Here is a 14,135-nt window from a genome sequence, read left to right as displayed (position 1 = left end):
TACATATATATGCCTAATATATCCAGCTCAGATTGTATGTTTTTAAGGCCCTCATTTCATTATTGGATTAGAAAGTAGGGGAAAGATGATTTCTCATACTGTATCTTACTTTCAATATTTCTGACTTACCAGTAGAATGTTTAGTGGAGGATTGCGGCTTCCCCTTTCTTCTTTAGCAAAAAAGGATACACTGAACCATGGCTGCTGCTTAATGAGGGACTATAACATGCATACCACATGTACTTTTTTTTGCTTAACAATTATATATATATATATATGCCATCAATAAAGAATATTAGTCTCTTTCCTTTCAAATTTGATAACTTTTAATACATATGTCCAAGTTTTCAGATTTTATTATCCTTATATGATTGTAAAAGTAGCCATAAATTTGGTTATTTGAAAAGGAGATTATATTATAAATATAATAGAGACAAGTAATGTTCCATTACAGTATAAGACCTGAAAATGCCTTTTCTTCTAGAAAAAAAGAATGAGCTTGTATATTTAATAAACTATATACTTATAATTTTTTATTAGCAACATTTTATACTTTTTCATATATAATTTAAATGTTTATCTATATATTACTTATCATTCACTTTATGTGTGTATGTATGTGTGTGTGTGTGTGTGTGTGTGTGTGTTTGTGTGTGAGCATTTATGCCATGGTGTTTAGGTGGAAATCAGATGACTTGGAGAAGATGGTTCTCACATTTCATCATATATGCAGCACTCCAAAGCAAGGTCTCTTTGGTGGTAAGTGGTTTTTCAGTCAACCGTGTCATAGCCATCTGACACACTCTCCATTCATTTTACATTATCATTGAGAATTTGAGCATTTTTTCTAGGCATATAAAAATGTTGAGTAAATCCATCATCTACCCCTCTTCTCCAATTATTTTCTTTACCTCCAACCATGTTACCTTCTCAACTTCATGTGTCTATATATATATATATATATATATATATATATATATATATATACACATGTGTGTGTGTGTGTAAATTGGTGTTGTCTCCTTTTAAAAAATGTACTTTTTCTACTTCTACTTAATGCTGATCAAATATATGTAATTTGTTCATGATTGTTCACTTAATGTAACATGGGGAGAATCAAACTGAAGAGGCAAAATCTCTGAATAAAACTTACTCGGTCACCCCTAGCAAGTATAATTTTCTTTCAATATAGTATAAATAGACTCTTTCAATATGCTGAAACTAGCTTTTGATAAACTAGCTTGTAGATAACAGCTAGAATTTTTCATGTCCTCTGACTCCTATCTGCATTTATTTCACCAATAAGTTCTTAGCAGCAAATTCTAGAGGATAGTAAACAAAGGTAATAGCAATGGCCTTCTGTGTCTATTGAGTCCATGGGGCTCCAATAACCTTAATCTCGAAAATCCATTTCTAGCACTAAACTTTTTAACTGATAGGCGATAAAAACTATGGGAGATAATGATCCCCTCTTTAATTCCATTAATACTCCTTTTATTTTTATGTATGGTTATAGACATATACGCATATATTTGCGATTCCTATTTAGTAGAAGATTACCATATAGCATTTTAAACAGTGTTTAAATAAGTAAGGGAAGAAATGTATCTGCCTATAGTCTCTCCTCTAGTGTGAACTTCTATTCCAACACCATTTAACAATTTCATTTCCATTACTCAGTTTTCCACCATTAAACATCCTGCCTTCTGTTTCCTTACTTTGATTTCTATGAACACATTCTCATGAAAGCATGTATGCTAATTTATATGGTTATGCCAACTGAAAAACACTATCTAAAATTTCAAATCCTACATCAACATATGAAAAAATATGATTCCATGTTTCATTTCTAACAACATTGAAAGACAGGATGTCATGGCTATTTAAAACTTAGTAATATTTTAATGGAAAATAATAGTTGTTAAATAATTAATGATGGTAATAATGTTTCTTAATCTTTTCATATAGCATAGAAACAGACATTCTGAAATATACAGCCATATACATGCATTAATTTGTATGAATATGATTGTAACTCACACATTCTTATAACTTAAGCAATGTAGTTTTAAAGAACATGAATTTGGCAAACCACAGTATACATTACAAATACAATAATAAAGTCTTCTGAAAATACAAGTTTTAGTAAGGTATAATCAATCATATTAAACATGAAAAAATATATAGATATGAAAATAAATGTGCTGTTCCAGCTTTGTAACTTAAAGCTAACAGTAAATATTTTCAAGGTTTGATATCATAATTATATGTAATATGAATTATTCATAAGTATTGCTTAATTTGTCTACTTTTTACAAAATCTTCAAGAATTATATTTTGTTTTCCATGTGATTTTCATCATGTTTATAAGGCTTTCCCATGAATTGTTTCTTTGGATTTAGTTTTCAACTCTACTTCCAGCTCAGCTTTAGTTCAATTACTTCTATTATTTCCAATTCAGAATTGCCTTCACCAATCCATTCAGCCTTGTGTTCTCTTTTCCTTTAGTTTTATTTCTTTAAGTTCATCAAAGTTTTTTTCCAGGTTTGTAAACAATGGGAATATCCTTACACAAAGCACAAATACAAATGGATCAATAATAGACAGGGCCCCCAGGTGAGAGATGGGGCCACACACCTACATAAAAATTTTTTGACCCAAAATTGTTCCTGTCTAAAAGAAATTCAGGGACAAACATAGATCAAAGAAACGGAAGGGGAAGGCACCCATAGGGAGAACAAGAGCATCAAGTAACCTGGAACCCGCAGAGCACCTAGAGACTAAAGCCCCAACAAAAGTGCATACATGGGCAGGTCCGTGGCCCTGAGCACATATTTAGCAGAGGACTGCCTTCTTTGGACTCAGTGGAAGAGGATGTGCCTAATCCTGTAGAGAGCTGAGGCCTCAGAGGAAGAGGAGACTGGGGGCAGTGAGGTGGGTGTAGAGAGTGGGGGGGAGGAACACCTTCTCAGAGCCAAAAGATTGTGGGAATGTGCTGAAGAACTCTAGGAGGAAGAGCTGGGAAAGGGGCAACATTTGGAATGTGAATAAATCAAATAATTTAATAAAATCAAAGCCTAAAGGATTATGGGTAAAAGATATATTCTAGATATTAATTTTAGTATATCAGAGTTTGGATAAAAATGGTTCATTACCTTACTAATGTGCTACCCCTTCATAAATATTTATAAAAAAAATAAAATACACAACAAAACACCCAGTAAAATGTTGTATCTCCTTGGGGCAGGTCATTCTTAAGTCAATTTGTGGTGTGTGATTTAATTTTATTTGTAAAATAAGCCACTTATGTTATTTTGGCTTCTGAATGCACTTCTTTCATTTAGGGGCATGTAAACTGAAAAAAAAATCTTTTAATTACTTATATATCAGGAAAAGTAAGCCAGATCTTCTCTAAAGAGTATGTGTCAGTAAGAATATGATTATGAGCCAGGCATTGGGCATGCATACCTTTAATCCCAGCACTTAGGAGGCAGAGGTAGGCAGATTTGTGAGTTCATTGCAAGCCTGGTCTATAGACTGCGTTCCAGGACAGCTAGGGCTATATAGATAAACCCTGCCTTGAAAGACAAAAGAAAAAAAGCAACATGACTGTGTTTCATCAAAATGTATGATAGAGTCTTCTGTTACTTCAAGATGCCACTATACTTAAAGATAAGGTCTTCAAGAACTAGAACAGAAATACAGACACAGTCATGGGAATCATCCTTAATTACACAGAATAAGTACTCTTGTAGCAAATTGGGATATAGAGACATAAGAAAGACAGTGTGGTCACACAAGAAGATGGGCATCTATAAGCTAAGGATTGGAGTCTAAAGTATACCAAACTAATCAAAGGTTGGTTTCATATTTCTACCATTCATATATATACTACATTTCTACTGTTGAAGTCAATATGCTATTTTTTCATTGCGAAAGCTCTAAATTAATATGCATATTGAAACTAGAAACCACCCTAATGTGTATGGTGATCTGAGAACATAGATCTTCCTGAAGTGTTAAATGTACCAACACTTAATATTTAACTGTATTCTGCAAGACTATTTCAAGTTTCAAGATTGAAGATATTAAATAACAGATCTTTAAATACTTTTACATGAACTTTATTTTGAAAAAAACTATTTCCACTTGAAAACCGATGATGAAACCTAATAAGATATGATTTTGTAAGTAAAAAGAATAAACAAGTTAAAGATAGGGAAGAAGCAATTCATCCAAAATGGGAAGAACAGTAAAATCGTTTGCAAAGATTTCAGAAAGGTGAAGTATATTGTTGCCTATAGAGATAAAGAGAGAAAATGAAAAAACAAACAAACAAACAAACAAAAAAACCTCACTGACAAATAGCCAGGACCTCTCCAGAAAATTTTCTCCATAGTTTCTCAAGTCAGAGTCATGACAATAGGTTATTTCAGAATAGATTCTTCCTCTTTAGTCTCCATGTAGTAGATTTCCTGTACTGCTACAGTTCATACTGCTGAGCTGTTATTTTCATTTATTCTTCTGAAGATCTGGATTGAAAGTGGTAATAATGTTTGGGTTTTGAAGCAGTGCTTTAGATAAAATACTTTACTCAATAGGGAGTAAAACAGGATTATGCAGGACTCCCATAGCCAAACTAAAGTACTCAAACTCTATTTTCAACAGTGATTTTTATGGAAAACCCTACTATATTTGAAAATATTTCTCAGTTATCATAATAGCAAATTAGTGTTTACTGATATTTCAAAAATTTTTAATAAGATAACAACCAATAAAGTATAAAGTTAGACAAGGCACACTCTATATCTTATCAAAGGGCATTCGTTTCTACACCTTACTCGTATATGAGCATTTATTTCTAAGTTCATATTACCTAACTTTATGTTCTCATAAAATGTGAAATAGGTTCCACCTACTCACTTCACAGGATGTTGTGAAAATTAATGAAGTAATATGTAGAAAGCTCCAGAAGCCTTTAAATAGTGTCATAAAAATCAGTATTTTATCTCAGTAGGTCGGTCCCATTTTTTCTACTTACTGATTTCCAACATAGAAATAGAAGACATAATGGACAGCTAAGTGAATAGAAGGCAGATAAGAGCTTGGTGGGAAGAGGAGGAAAGATAATACATAATAATATAAGGAAATAACTTCTAATTTTAGTGCAATTATTTTGACCATCTAAACATGTAGACTTTAGTTATTTGCAAACTTTCAATATTTGAAGCTATCTGTTTTCTCCCTTGTATTAGTAGACAGACTTAAAGAAATAAGGTTAATCTTCATTAAGTTCATTATATTTTTTCTGCCATTTGATGAAGCAGTTTCTTTTAATGAAAAAAATCTACCAAGACCTACAATTTTCAATATATATTTTTTAAAAGTCCACTGTCATAAGGCAATATATATTTTCCTACTTAATGATGTTTAATATTTTGGCCTCATATAATTCATTCTGAGTTAACAAATATCAAAATGTATATTGATATTTGTAAATGAGTTGTTTTCAAGCCTGATTTTGATGAAACAAAGTAGAATTAAAAAGCATAGTTGGCAAGTAACTTGAGATCTCTAAAAATGGAACAGACCTTGCATGCAAAGTCAGATGTGCTGTGAGATTATGTTAACTAACCACTTTCTATTCCAAACGCAGGAACAAAAATATGTTTCCATTATCATGAAAAACCTCACAATTCCCATAAACTGTTAGTAAATTCCAGGCCGTAGCAAATCTCCTCGAGCCTCAAGATTAGTCTTCCACTGAACCTCATGCTGACAATATATGGAATTTGTATATGTAAAATTAAGCTGAGAGCCTGTGGTATTTTACAATAATCCCACTCCCCAAAATGACCGGAGATTAAAGTTAAATGTCCCTCATTGATGTAATAAGCCTGAATTATTCATCCAACATGTATATGTTATCTGGAAAAGGAAAACAGGATGAACACTTTTCAAATGGAGATGAGATTTTAACCTCTAGATGTGCAACAGTGAATCTTCCAAGTGATACCTCAGAAGGCACTGTCATCTGTAGTTGGGAGATTACTGAAGTCTGCCATCTAAGATGAAGATAGCGGTGTACCATGGCTGCCCTTCATATGATGCCTGTCCCCTCACTTATGATCTCACAACTACAGTTTTCTGAGTCCAGGCAGAGAAAGAAATAATACTGCAACAGGAAGAAAGATTTGTTTGGCTCTTAGAGTAGAAGGATACTTAAATTGAAATAATCCAGACTGATGGAATAAAAAATTTGATCTTAAATTTAGATTTCTGCTTTTATAAGAATATATATATATATCATCATTTAAACTAGTCTTTATATAGATATTGTACTTATAGAATATTTGATAGCTTAGTACTATGAGACTGTCAAAACTATGTCTCATGTGCCTGGAATTTCATTTGAAAACAAAGAGAATTATGTTTTCTATGAGCTTTGAAAAGGAATTAATAAAATTCAATCAAGCCATTTTATTTTACAATCAAGATTCCATTGCACATATATTATGTAATGTATGAAAACTCTCCTACATATCATTCTTTGAATGCAAATTAGGATATTGTTCAAGTAATGAAAACACTAAGAAAATTTCCCTGATGAAAAAATGAAGTTATTGATTTCAAAATTAATTCTCTTAAATATTAACATAATTGATATGCTATATTTCATATGCTCAATTAATTCTAATTTTTGTTAAAACAAATATGTTTGTGGGTATGTATGCGAGTATATTTTTCTTCTTGTTGATCCTTTAGATTTAAAATCAGTTGGTGAAAAGCACTCATCCTCATAATGCTTACTAGTGAGATTATGTAGGATTATATTTAAGTGTTCCATGAGTAAAGAAATAATTAATTTGTGCTATTCATGTGGTAAGGACAATATAAAGTATCAAAGAAAATATCGGTGACATTTTTGTTTACTTGGCAACTCATATAATATTTCAAAATGGAATGTATCTTCCAACTAGATGGAGCCTTTAAAAGAATTCCCTTCAAATTTTGCTTTCTCATTATTCCTGGTAGTAAAATAATTTCATTTAGATTGTTTTTTATTGGTTAAGTTTAGGTTGAAAGTAGTTTTTTTTTCCTACACTATATTTTGACTATATTTACCCATCAGCAAAATTCAACCAGACACCTTCTACCTTCCAAATCTGTACTCTGTTATTTCTCTTTTTAGAGAAATAAGCCTCATTTAGAGAGATAAGTCTCATTGGGATACAAAAAGATAGTTTTAAAATTAACAAAATAGTCAGATAAAATAAAATCAAGCCATTTGCCTAAAAATTTTGTGAATTCATTGTTTCTAATTGCTGAGTAGTACTCCATTGTGTAAATAATGGTTTGATCTGGAAAATATCATCCTAAGTGAGGTAACCCAGTCACAAAAGAATACACATGGAATGCAATCTCTGATAAGTGGATATTAATTAGCCCAGAAGCCCTGAATACCCAAGGCACAAATCACATAACAAATGACTCCCATGAAGAAGTATGGAGAAGGTCCTGATCCTGGAAAGAATTGATCTAGCATTGGAGAGGAATAAAAGGACAGAGAAAAATGGAGGGAGGTGATTGGAGAATGGATGGAGAGAAGAAGGTTTATGGGACATATGGGGAGGGGGGATCTGCGAAAGGGGAAATCATTTGGAATGTAAACAAAGAATATAGAAAATAAAAATATTAAAATAATTAAAATAAAATCAAGCAAACCTGTATAGAACATGATATATAAACATATAAAAGAAGCAGAAGGAAAAAAAACACAAGAGGGTGTTCCCACACCCACCCACACACTCACTCTAGCCTCCCTGCCCTCAAATTTCTATACACGGGGGCATCAAGCCTTCACAGGGCCAAGAGCCTCTCCTCCCATTGATGCTCAACACAGCCAACCTCTGCTACATGTGCAGCTAGAGCCCTGGGTCCCTCCATCTGCATTCCTTGGTTGGTGGTTTAGTTCCTGGGGACTCAGGGTGTCTGGTTGTTTGATATTGCTATTCTTCCTATGGGCTTGCAGACCCCTCAGCTCCTTCAGTCCTTGCTCTAACTCCTTTATTGGGGACCCAATGCTCAGTCCAATGGTTGGCTGTAAACATCTGCCACTGTATTTGTCCAGCTCTGACAGAGCATCTAAGGAGACAGCTATATTAAGCTCCTGATTTTATTAATTAATTAATTAATTAATTAATTATTTTTTCTGGGTGCAGTGAACTTTATTCATGGCATTTAAGAAAGTGGGGCTCCCCACTCCCCTTATATTATTATGTGTATATGGGATGGAAAGTGAGGGAGATTCTCAGTGTTTTGAGTCAAGTTGGGACAGGAACTACTCAGCAACCAAGGACCTCTCTCTTGTGCTCAGTGTCTTGACTGGGGCTGAGTGGTCCAGGGTTTCTTACTCATTGGAGTTCGTGTAGGGCAAGAGTCCTCCACCCTGTTGTTGTAGCCATACTTGCTGTCATAACAGGAATTGAGCTTTACAAAGTTGTCTTTGAGAGTAATGTCAGGCCCATCATCAAAGATCGAGTGGAAACTATTGTTGAAGTGGCAGGAGAGAGACTGGTACTCATTGTAGCCCAGGATGCCCTTTAGCAGACCCTGAGATGTCTGTTTCACCACCTTCTTGATGTCATCATACTTGGTAGGTTTCTTCAGGAGGCATGTAAGGTACACGATGAATTCAATGGGGGTAGGAACTCAGAGGGCCAGGACACTGAGCTTCCTGATCATCTCTGGGATGACCTTGCCACACCCTTGTCAGCACCAGTGGATACAGGGTTGATGTTCTGGGCAGACTCATGGGTATCACACCATAGCTTTCCAGAGGGCCCATCCACAGTCTTCTTAGTGGCAGCGATGGCATGGAGCAGTGTAATGAATCCTTCCATGATGTCAAAGTTGTCTTGGATGACTATGGCCAGAGATTAGCAGTTAGTGATTCAGGATTGCATTCCTAACAGTTTTGAAAGAGTTGTCATACTTCTTGTGGTTCACACCTATCACAAACTTGGGTGATGAACAGAAGGGGCAAAGATAGCAAACCCTTTGGCTCCACACTTCAAGTTGATGCTATTTCTATGCACATTCCACTTGTTTCAGAAATAATAAAAACCACAGAAACAGTACATTATTGTGTTTGAAAGTGATAGTTGTCGTGATCTTTGTGCCTTTGTAAAAATTCCTTGTTCTTTAGGTTTATAATCTAATGATAATAATAATAGAAAACAGTGTTATAAGTATAAAGTAAATTAAAGTTTATGGAACACTTAAAACACTTGGCCCAGAAATAGATAAAGAGACAATGTGTGGAGCAGAGACTGAAGGAAATACCATCCAGAGACTGCCCCACCTGGGGATCCATCCTATATGCAGTTACCAAACCTAGTCATCATTGTGGATGCTAGGAAGGGCTTGCTGACAGTATGTAGCTATTCCCTGAGAGGCTCTGCCAGAGCCTGACAAATACAGAGGCAGATGCTCCAAGCCAACCATTGCACTGTATATGGGGTTCCCAATGGAAGAGTTAGAGAAAGGTCTGAAGGAGGAGAAGGGGTTTGTAACCCCATAAGAAGAACAACAATATCAACCAACCAGATCCCCCAGAGCTCTAAACCACCAATCAATGAATATACTTAGAGGGACCCATGGCTCCAGTTGCATATGTAGCAAAAGATGGCTGTGTCCTTTTAAGGCTTGATGCCCCAGTGTAGGGGAATGTCAGGTGGGGGAGAGGTATAGGTGTGTGGGTGGGAGAACATCTTCATAGAAGCAGAGGGAGAGGGGATAGACCAGGAGGTTTTCCTAAATCAGGAAACCAGGAAAGGGATAATACTTGAAATATAAATAAAAAAAAAATCTAATACATTTTTAAAAGATTTTGTGAAATGAAAATTGTTTCAGTTTGTTTCTTTTATATAATATAGAATTCATACTTGTAGTTTTGTTGTAATTTTTTAAACTTATATTATATTCACATCCCACATAATTTGTACCTTTACCTTGAATTGCTATCATTTTTAACTTTTCTGAAACTGTTAAGGTATTTGGTAACTAATGAAACAAATCTACTGGACATGTCCAACACTCAGAGATATTCATATAGCCACTTACTAAGGTAATTTGACCCACAACTACATAACACTACTTATGGATTAAACCATTCCAATAGCATTCTAGAGGGTTAAAATCCCTGTGGTAATGTGAAGACAAGAAGAACATGGATATACTATATCTTGTAAGTGCTATGCTTGGAAGGCAAGACCATGGTTATTATACATGGGAAAGAAGCAAGGTGTAATCAATTCTTAAAGGTCCATTGCCTGAATGTTAGTCAGAGAACAAGGATATTTTTATATATTGCTTTTATTTGTCCAAGTAGAGTGTGGGCTGCTTATTCCTTGTGTGAAATGAAGGACTAGATGGTCTATGGTAGGAATAGAGGCAGTCATTTCTTACAGAGAATAACAGGGGATTTAATTTTGTGATCCCATTCACCTCTACTGCTCTTAAAGTAATTGTAAAGATATAATACCATTACTGACCATTATTGACAAATATGATAAGAGGGAAGATGTCACTACCTAATGGCCTTTTCAATTCTGCTATCACTAGCATTATTCACCATTGAAGAGTTAATTATAAAGTCTAAATTTTGAGTGGGAAAACAAATCCAAAATTAAAAGTAGAAAAAAAATTCACATAAGAAAATTGGTTTATACATAAACTTTCAGCATCAAATACTGGAATTTTATGACAGTTGAAATTAGATGTGGTCTAGGTTTTGTCATTCTATAGTTGGGCAGAGCATAATAGTCACAGAAATGCACTAGAGTGTTTTGATAATGAGTTCTACACTAGGTTTTGAAATACTGGATTTATCTGAAAGATGAGCTGTCATCCAGCCTGAAGCTCAGCTTCCGCTTCCACACCAACTCATGCTTCCATGGAAAAATGGTTTTGGTAAGAATGAAATATTAGTTTGCATGTCTGCTGTTTAACTTGTTCTAAAAAAAAACTAGATGACATCCTGTTCTTTCATAATATTATCATCTAGAACATAGTAGCATATAATATTTCAAAGACAAGTTTTTCTCATATGCAAAGGAGACATGAAAATTATAAAATTACAAGCTGGTAATTTGAAAGTTAGGACCAAACCATCTTCATATTAAGGGTAATAGGTGGGCAATGGCATCATATCCAGTATACTCTTTCAAAGAATATAATGCTTGATTTTACCTAAAAGCTTCATTATATAGAAGTAAATCTTGATGAGTATTATTGAGTCCATCTTGTCCTGTCCAATGGACCAGATACATTTTTGTTTCATATACTTAACATAGGATAGAAATAAGTGAAGTGGAAATTATTTGCCTATATGTGAAACTCACATTCCTACATTGACTTATTATCACTAGATGATGTTCACTGAATCTCTGACTCTCTTTTTCTCTCTCTTCTCTTCCTTCTTCTCCCTCTGTCTCTACCCTCCTCTATGTATGTGTTATGAGTACATATCTTGTGGTATATGGGATCACATATGTGTTCATGCTAATATCAGTGAATATTCATGTGTATGTGAAAGTCAGAATTAAAAAATGGATGCCTTCCTTGTTACAGTACAGATAAGGTCTATCACTGAAATAGAAGATTAGTAGTTGGGTTGAATGACTGGTCATCCATTCCCAAAGATCTTCCTCTCTCTGTATGGCCTCTTTCTCCTCTGTTCAGTACTACTATTACAAATCATGTCTGTTTTTTAAAATATGTGCTGGGGAATTGAAATAATTTCTTAATGTTTGTATGGAAAACACTGACTGATTACTCAAGCCACCATTCTTATTTTTTAATGTATTATCCATGACTTCATTCACATAATCATTCTTAAAGTTAGGACAGAAACTTTATGGCATCTGATAATATGTATATCTTCTTTTACAGTGAAAGTTGGCTGTTAACTCTCCTTGTCAATAGTGTTAGAACAGAAACTTCAGTTTTGATCCTGAAAAAATCAAATTCAAACACAGAAATTATTATTAGTTATTAATTTTTACATAGTAATAACATCATATCTGAATGCATAGTATGTGTGTTAATAAGTGTCAGAATAAGCTCTTCCTTCCTTTTACCAAAATGACAACACACTGCTTTTCCCTAACAGTTTATATATATATGTTATCACCTCTGTACATCTCCAAATGGCAGTGGTATCCCAGTCATGGCTGATTCATGACAGAACATGTCTCACTGCCTTTCTCACTGTTAGGATTTCCTCAAATCATATCAGTCTCACACACTCTGTATCTCTGCATTTGTAATTACTTTGTAGCTGATATAACAGATGTAGTATTATCTGCATTCTTGATGGAAATGAGATATTTAAGAAAACCTTCTCCCAAGTAGTATTAACTTCAGTTTATATTTGAGTCTGCTTTAGATATATGAGAAAACATTTGTATCTGTCTCCTACTTGTAGACATTAGTGTGCAAATAGTAATGAGCAAAACACTCATCTTCCTATTAGTGAGGATCCAGAATTAGATGCCATTCTGAGCAGTGAGTTTCAAGATCAGTGACAGAACAGTATACATATAGCATTAAAAGAACTAGAGTATATTCTACTCTTCCTATTCTACTAGACATATAGCATGCTATGTGACTATATGGGTCAATAGTCAACATAGCATGTTATACGGCTAGAAGAATGTTCATACTAATATTGTCATATTAAATACAATATGACAAAAGGTAATTATTGTTACCTTAACAAGTTGATCAATATTTGATTGTACATATGTATTTATTGCTTATACTTTTAGTTATTGATGAATAAATATTTCAAAAGTTCAGTTCCATGAATTTGAGATTCAAAGATTACACATCATATTTTAACAATTATTTGCACAAAAACATCACTGGCACCGCAAAAATATGCTTTTCTCCAGATGCTTGGATATAAAACATCATTGCTCAAATACTTGGCACCATATTCATTCTATGTAAAGGACGTTTTATGTCTAATCTACAGCTTCCATGACTTCTTCTCTGCTTGGCTTCTGCTTTGGCATGTCTCCTAATTTCTTTGGAAAACAGAAAAAATCCTATTTTTTAGGTTTGAGGTTCTTCATATATTTCTACTCAACACAGAGGACCTGTCTATTGCAACCCAGATTATTAATGCTGAGCCTATTCCACTTTTTCAGACTTCTTCACTCTCAGCATTGTGGACCTAGATGAGTCATCAGTTACTAAACAACTGACCCTATACAAATGCTGTGAATTTAGCACTCCATGGGATCAAGCACATTCAGTGAGAAGCAAGAGATTAAAAAAGTACCTTTCATATTGATATATTTTCTTTCATATCACCAAAAGTTCTTCTGACAGGAATAGAATAGTGTACTGACATAGAAGATATCCTGCCAGACATAACACTCCTTTCTTTGAACACAAAACCATCCTAAATACAAAGTTTCCTTTTTTTCCTGTAATCCTCATGAAGCCTTATACAATAAACTTATGAATGACATTTGTGGTATCTCAGACTATGTTTAATAAATCTTTGGTAAGACATTCATTTACATCAAATTCAATCTCTTAAAGGAAAATATTCTTCCCATACCAAGGTAATTTGATTAATGTTTTATACTAACATTTTCCTTATATAATTAAATATTATTTATCAACATGTATAGCAAAGAACAGTGATATAGACATAACTTTCAACATTATTTTGGGGGCTGGAAGCTCTGCATATGCCAGGTGATGTTAGTCATGTCATACACAACAGATCCTCAGTCTTGCTTTTCTCTTTGACTTAAGAAGATGTGTAGGCTGCTATGGTCATTTCAATTTAACAATCTCATTATTTTCTATTACACTTATATCATATACATGATTATTTGTCAGATAAAGTATAAAATGATTTTCCAAAGATCATAATTGCTAAAAATAGATGTATGAAGCTAAACCTAGACAGTAGTATGAAATGGTACTTTATACCTGGTCAAGAAACTATGGCTGGAGAAGTTAATAACAACAAGATAATGTTATTCTTGAAATAGCAGGGAATTGAGAAAATGTGTTTTACAATATATGTTGTTTGCTTAAGACACTCACTT

Source organism: Apodemus sylvaticus, chromosome 11 (assembly GCF_947179515.1).
Source record: "Apodemus sylvaticus chromosome 11, mApoSyl1.1, whole genome shotgun sequence".
NCBI classification, from domain to species: Eukaryota; Metazoa; Chordata; class Mammalia; order Rodentia; family Muridae; genus Apodemus; species Apodemus sylvaticus.
The sequence above is the reverse complement of the archived record's forward strand: the minus strand, read 5'-3'. Positions refer to the sequence as shown.